This window comes from Spinacia oleracea, chromosome 5 (assembly GCF_020520425.1).
Source record: "Spinacia oleracea cultivar Varoflay chromosome 5, BTI_SOV_V1, whole genome shotgun sequence".
NCBI classification, from domain to species: Eukaryota; Viridiplantae; Streptophyta; class Magnoliopsida; order Caryophyllales; family Amaranthaceae; genus Spinacia; species Spinacia oleracea.
Genome location: NC_079491.1, coordinates 45121982 through 45129129, shown reverse-complemented (window position 1 = coordinate 45129129; position 7148 = coordinate 45121982). Strand labels below are relative to the sequence as shown.

The window sequence follows — 7148 nt, the reverse complement described above, 5'->3', positions numbered from 1 at the left end:
GAGTTTTGAAGCTTGTTCAGGTTGCACTTTACGTTTATTAATATTTTATTAAAGGTTAACACAAGACTCGACAAGGTACACACATACAATTAATAAACGACAACCAAACAATCTTATTTTAATGCTTTAGGACTTGTGATCAACCAAGCAAGACTCTTGTGAAATTACTACCATGTTCCTCCTCACCAAAGTGAGATTCCACATCATGCCCATTAACATGAGGGTTGTTCCCTTGCACGATATATCCTAATTCATTTCATATAAAATATTCCCAACTTAACCCTACATTTGCGGTGGCTTACGTGAGCTAACCCTTCACATGTGGTAAAATAAATAGTACAACGTGGTACGAATAATTGGCTCAAAAGTATGCTAGACATCCCGTACAATAGCATAAGAATAAATAATTCATCCCTTGCATGTGAAACAAACCATACATGCATAAATATTGAACAACATGATTGACAATGAAATCCATACTCACAATAGTCCCAACATGCTTGTTCAACCAATAAATCAATAATTCCAATATAATAATCCACATGATCGTTCACCAAAACAAATATGAATCCACGAAGTTCACATAATATAATTCACATCAATAACAATCATGTAATGTCCCTTGATAAATAGTGTGGTCGCCCTAGACTTGTACGTACCTTGAATATCTAAGCGTAGGGGCCACTTTGCAAAACGATCGCTTACATAGAAATCACCTCCTATCATCAAAATAATGAAACTTTAATTATTTCCATGTTCATTAAATTTCTAGCAACTTTATAAAATATAAAACCTTGTTAAATAATTAGAATTCAATCGTTCTTTAATGAAATAATCGTCTCAATTTGCAAAACTAATCCCTAGTACGAAAACATACTTTTTCCACCCTTAAAATCAATAAAAATTGACACTTTGGACCTTTTTATAAATCTGAAAATATAATTGATTATCATAATTAAATTAGTCACCTACTTTTGCTAATCAATTGACCCATTAGGTCTAGGTTAAAACCCTAACTTGAATTTCTCAATAAAACCAAAATAACATCACAAAAATAAATTCTTTATTACATAAACAAATCTGAAAATTCATGCTTTAATAATTAAAATACGCCTCATGAATCAAAACATATAAATCCTCCAAATACGGTGTTCATAACCGATTCCCAGCATTTTAATTATTCAAAACAATAATAATAATGTAATTTAAAATACGGAATTGAAATAGAATAGGTAAGGAAGAAGAGAATTATACCAATCCGGCCTATATCACGGAACAATCACGACTTAATGTGATTGGGCGAAAGAAGTGAACAAACGGAACAAAGCAACACACACACACGCCTTGTGCGTGTGCGCGCGCGAGGGGTAACGAAGAGCAGGGCAGCAGCGCGCTGGCGCGCGGGACGAGAGGGCGCGAGGGCGCTGGGCGCGCAAGAGACGAGAGCGAGAGGGTGAGGGACGTGTGTGGGCGCTGGGCATGAGCACGCACACAGCAGCAGCAACAGAACAGCAGCGCAGGGCACTCGAGTGCGCGTTGCGGCTGCGAGCAAGAGAGGGAGTGGGCGAGAGTGTGGGCGAGCAGCGAGGGCACGGCAGCACACGAGGCACAACGAGTGCTCGTGCTGTGCGTGCGGGTGAGCCGGACAAGAGAGGAGAGAGAAAGAGTGTGGGGCAAGCAAGAGAGGAAAGGCTTAATGAAAAATAAGGGGGATCATTAATGAGGAGAGTCCTATTTATAGGCTCTCATATCCCTAGTGGGCTAGGCTTGGAAATTTGACATTGGGCTTAGCATTTAAATGATTGGGCTAGCCTTAAGCTTAGAATTAAATTCTTTTGATTGTGCTCGATTAATAAAACGAGTTGGACTTTTCATTTAAAACCCAAACCTTTAAAATTACTTGCGACCCATTAAATTTCCCAACTCGAAAATTAAATTCGTTTTGTAATTAATTAAAATAATAAATATTCTAATTAATTAAAATACATTTAAATAACATTTAAATGCGAAATAAATTTTAAAAATCATAAAATGCTTTATAAATATAATAATATAAAAATACGAGGTATTACACTCGATCACCTCCATAGCTCTAGTCACGACAAGTTGCATGAATCTCCCACTAGAAGCAGAATCCAAAATAAGCTTAGAATCATTACCCAGACCATTATAGAATTGTTGAATCAAGAACCACGGTTGCAGACCATGGTGTGGGCACTCTCTCTGTAAATCCTTGAACCTTTCCCAGACCTCGAACAAACTCTCATCTGCCTGTTGAGTAATAGAAATAATCTGGCTCCTCAGACGAGCTGTCTTCTCAGGTATGCAGTATTTTACATAGAACGCAAGGGCTAAAGATTTCCAGTTAGTAATTTTCATAGCCGCTCGATTGATCCCATTGATCCATAACTTTTCTTTTCCACTCAGAGAAAATGGGAAAAGCATCTCCATAGTATGTTATGGGATCACATTCTTCTTCTTGATAGTAGATCAATATTGAATGAAAGACTATATATGGAGATTAGGGTCTTCACCCTTTTCCCCGCCAAACTGATGCCTTTCTTGAAACTGTCAGCATCAATGGTAGGCATGATTGCCTTAGGTAGCACATATAGACTTGGCTTAGAGTAGTCCGTAAGCCTCGGTTCTAGCACGTCCTCATCACCCATATCTGAATCTCTATGAAATAGATCACCAACAATATGTTCAGATTCAGGATCAAAATAGTCTCCCAACTGTTCAATAGATCTGCGTCGTCTACTAAAAGTTTGTTCGGGTTCATGATCAAATGGAAAAATATCACTAGTATCTACGGTCCTAGGCATAGACAATCAAAACTAATAAACAGTTGTGAGATCCGATCTCAAGGAATGGGAGTCCCTTGAGATATAACAATAATCTAGAACAAACAATTATAATAGAAAATAAAACCGTTTCCCCGGCAACGGCGCCAAAATTTGGTAAGTATAGTGGTAAGTATTCCCGCCTGTCACGCGGCTGACCCCGGGTTCGTTCCCCGGCAACGGCGCAAAAATTTGACAGGCGAAAGTCGTATCATCTAATCAAAGATAAAACTAATTCCACTAACCAGGTAGCAAGGGAAGTCAGGATTGAATCCACAGGGAAATGACGTTCTTTCTATTACTAAAATAAGGTCTAGACTATCGGGAAACAAGAGAATGATATGGTAAGGATAATAAAACTACAACGATATAAGTTAGATAATAAAAGGTCTAGGGCATAGGTTCACCAATGAAAAACAATCCAGGATGATAAACAATATTAAAATATCAATAAAACAATTAATTAGACTAGCATGCTCTCTCGAATCGATACTAGTCATAGGCTCAAAATTAACAGGCTCTCGCTATGTATTAATCCCAATTCTACCTATGGAAACAAGCCTAAATATCAAATTGCATCTCTCGAATCTTAATTTGATATTGCTAGACTAATACAATTAGACCTGCGCAAATCTAATCGCATAGTAAATGAAACCAATCAATAGGAATTAACCAATAATACCAACAATCAACAACATTTAATCATCCCTTCATATTAGTTCATGGATTCCCAAACCCTGGAATAAAACTACTCACACATATTTGAAATAAGCAAAACAATGTTAATCAATGGAAACATAGTTAGGGACAATTAATAAAGCAAGTTAATGGATTGAAATTGAATAAACAAGCAAAGAATTGAATTATTACCTAAACGAAGAACGAACGAAGAACTAAAAGGTTGAAACTTTAATTGAGAATAAAATGAAAGTGTTTGATAATTTGAGAGTAAAATAACTAAGTGCAAAATAAACTAAGTCCTTAAAAAGTAGAGAATAAGATGTCTACAATAAACTAAGGGTTTTGTTTATATAGTCTTGCCCAAAGAAAATGATTAAAACGATAAAAGAAGCCGCTCCGCACGCCCAGAGGTTGTCGTCGCCCGATCGGGCGGATGGAAAATGCTCAATAGCTGCTGCAAACTGTAGACACCTACTTTTGTCCCCATTCCCGAAAGGGAAGGTTCGATGATGAAAGCATAAATCTCCACTTGACAACGCATCTCCTATAAAATAACGAATCTCAATTCCCCTTTTCATTTCACCGAAACCTGCTATTTATAGAAACCTGCTATTTATGGAAACCTGCTAAAAATAGTAACTGTCATGGGTAGTTGTTAAAAGTGGCAAGTCATAACAGATAGAAACCTGTCAGAATTAGGTGTTGCACTCCAACATAAATCCTAAATGAGATAGAAATTGCGAGAGAATCCTATTCCTAATATGATTCGAAAGTAAGAGTCACGTATTAATTAAAATCCTAATGAGCCTAGAGTTCGTAACGGGCCCAGACGCATCCCGTCACAAGGTTAATACGCACTAAAGGACTCAATTAAATCTCAAATACTCCGGATTCTAGGAATCCGAATCTGACTAAGAAAAACAGCCCAGACCCTATTTTCAACGCCTGGCTCTGGGCGCCGAAAATACCTGGTACGTGTTTTTTCCTAATTCCTCGTGGATTAGAGTTCTGCAATTCTATCTTTCCACGAACTCTTTTCTATAAATAGGGCCTTAAGTTCGACGTGAAAAGGACAACAACACACAATTATATTCTGAGTATTGACTCTAAACCCCTAAGCCTAAGCCTCACGCTGCAAAACTGATCACGCGTTCTGTCGCAATCGATCCATAAATCGAACAGAACGTATCCCGTCCCATAATTTGAGATTCGTTAAATAAAAGGAGAAATAGCAAAGTCAAAGTGGTTAGTTTTCTGAGAACCGTGACGCACCTCTCAAAGGTGCGTCGTAATGTGTCCGTTTTCCATGGTTTAATTGCTTTCCTCGCCCTTTTATGAACTGTTAAACTAACTAAAATCTGATTGTTCGATCACGCTTAATAAATATGATATTTTTGGGAAATTGGATTATCATGCTAGGTCCCTTAAAACAATCTAAATCAGATAATCGCGTTCGATCTAGTACTATATGTTGCATATTGATAAAATCAACTCATATTAGTTTAATAATTAACGCATGTCCCTTCAATTATTTATGCTGAGCTAGTAAGGATATCCTGCCTCTGGAGTTATCGAAGAGCGAGTACTCCTCTTGGTAGTTACAGTCCCCCGAACCCTCAATCTCTACCCTGCGGGTGTACGTTGAGCGATCCCCACCACCAGGGATCACAAGGGAACGTACGGCCGTCGTGGTCAAACATAATTGCACTCCCTTTATGTCACGATAACCGGATTTTGTCAGTTTTTCTCATTGTCGTTAAAAACTGAATGGCGACTCCTATATTACTAGTAAATTGGGTGTAAACTCATAGGAAATCCAATTACACTTGATTTGACAAAAAGAAGCGTCACACCCACGAGGGACGAGGTCACGCAATAGCCTCGTGCTTTTTCGACCCCCTCACAGTGGCGACTCCCCTGGGGAAAGTGAAGGAAATACTCGTGCTTGTAGGTAATCAAAATAGCCGAAGGGTGAAACGATCCTACCCCGCGTTTATTTCCCCATCAAGTTGGGACGACCTGAAAATCAGCATATTAATGTGAACGGACAGAACCGCATAACGAATCTCGGCTCCCTCAGGAGTTGGGACTAAGGATACCTTTTTCGCCAGTAGGGGGGTGCACACGCCGCGCATGTTGCCCACTCGGTACTTGTGCAGGTAGTACACCTATCCCGAACCCAATCGCTCGCTCATTAGGTCCCTCTCGCCTGCATGCCCCCTTGGCTTGCACTTGCGGGTTGGCCTTCTGGGACGAAATTCGTCTGTTGAAGGCACTACCTCGACCGGGGCATGTGTCGGATCTGCGATAGAAGCGGTACCAAGCCAGGCGCAAATACTACCCATAGAAGCCTATCATAAACTACGTGACATATTTAATTTTCAAATCCATGTTTGTAATGTAGTTATGTGTAGCGAACTATGTGACTATGTTATGATTGTGCGTACGAATAATGCTAGACAAATAATGCTAGAAAACCAACGACCTTAAAAATTGCCCAAACATTCATGAACCAATTGGCCAAAGAGTTATACCAAAATACGTGTTCCGCAAGCCCGAACGATCGCCACAAAAATAAGCGACGCTCGGGATGGCCTGTAACGAATCCCACAAACGCTGCACAACGCGTAAAGGACGTTATTACGCAAGCATGCAAAATCGAAGTCGCATAAACAAAAGTAGACGCAAACAGAAAACGAGAACCAGCCAGGGACGCATTTTCAACGCCCCTGGCTGGGCGCCAGAATTTCTCACGCCCTACGCTGGGCGCTGAAGTTGCTGCTTGGCCTTCTGGTCAGGTGCAGCAGCCTCGGTGCCCGCGCAAAAGGAAAATACGTAGCACAAAAAACCGTTCGTAAAAAGAATTGCTACGAGGGCGTATGAAAAGGCACTCGATTCTAAAAGCGACTTGTAGAAAATAAAATAACTCTTTGTGTCGTTGTTAGGCCTCCTATGACGACAATGTTCGGCTCCAAAACCGAACATGCTAATTAAATGACCTTGAATGTCACATGGGCAAAGTATTCAAAAAATGATGTTCAAATAAAGTTTTCAAAGAAAAAAAAAATAATGTTCAAATGAAAAATAAGTAAATCCGAGTCTAGACTAGGCTATGCCGAAGTACAATCTAAATCCTAAATCTTAGTTGTCTTATCCATAGAATCGGTCCTTATACTTGGTGTTGTTCTGCAAGCTAAAAGGTTAAACCATATTGAGTCTCCCTTCCTAACATTTAAATCAATGAGCACCCATATGTAATTGTCATCCCTTGCTAGGAATCCACGGCCCCAATACTCTCTCTCACCAATAAAAAGAACATATTATAGTATTTGCAAAATGGGAACGGTCACATTCTGGAAATCATTCCCCCATAGTCGCACAACCCCCAAAGTGAACCTAAGGTGTTAATACCATTGGCAAAGAAAAAATTAATGGCCCCAAGGCTTATAATCACATTGGGTCACGACTATCATAGTCCTCTCGAGTCACTCGTTCCTTGAAATACTACTAAGTACGGACTAAAATATTTTCCATGAATGCAACATGACCAACCATGAGAATACCCAAATCGGCATACCATAAGGCTACCATTGGGGTAAAGCAATACACACTAAGAGAGAAGCC

The 7148-nt window shown here is 39.6% G+C and overlaps 1 non-coding gene across 1 annotated transcript; it reads left to right on the top strand.

Moving 5' to 3' along the window:
• The first annotated feature begins 2200 nt into the window (after positions 1-2200).
• Positions 2201-2307, top strand: LOC130462199 (small nucleolar RNA R71). Its single transcript, XR_008922323.1, has one exon. It is a non-coding gene; the product is annotated as a small nucleolar RNA R71 (small nucleolar RNA).
• Positions 2308-7148: the final 4841 nt, after the last annotated feature.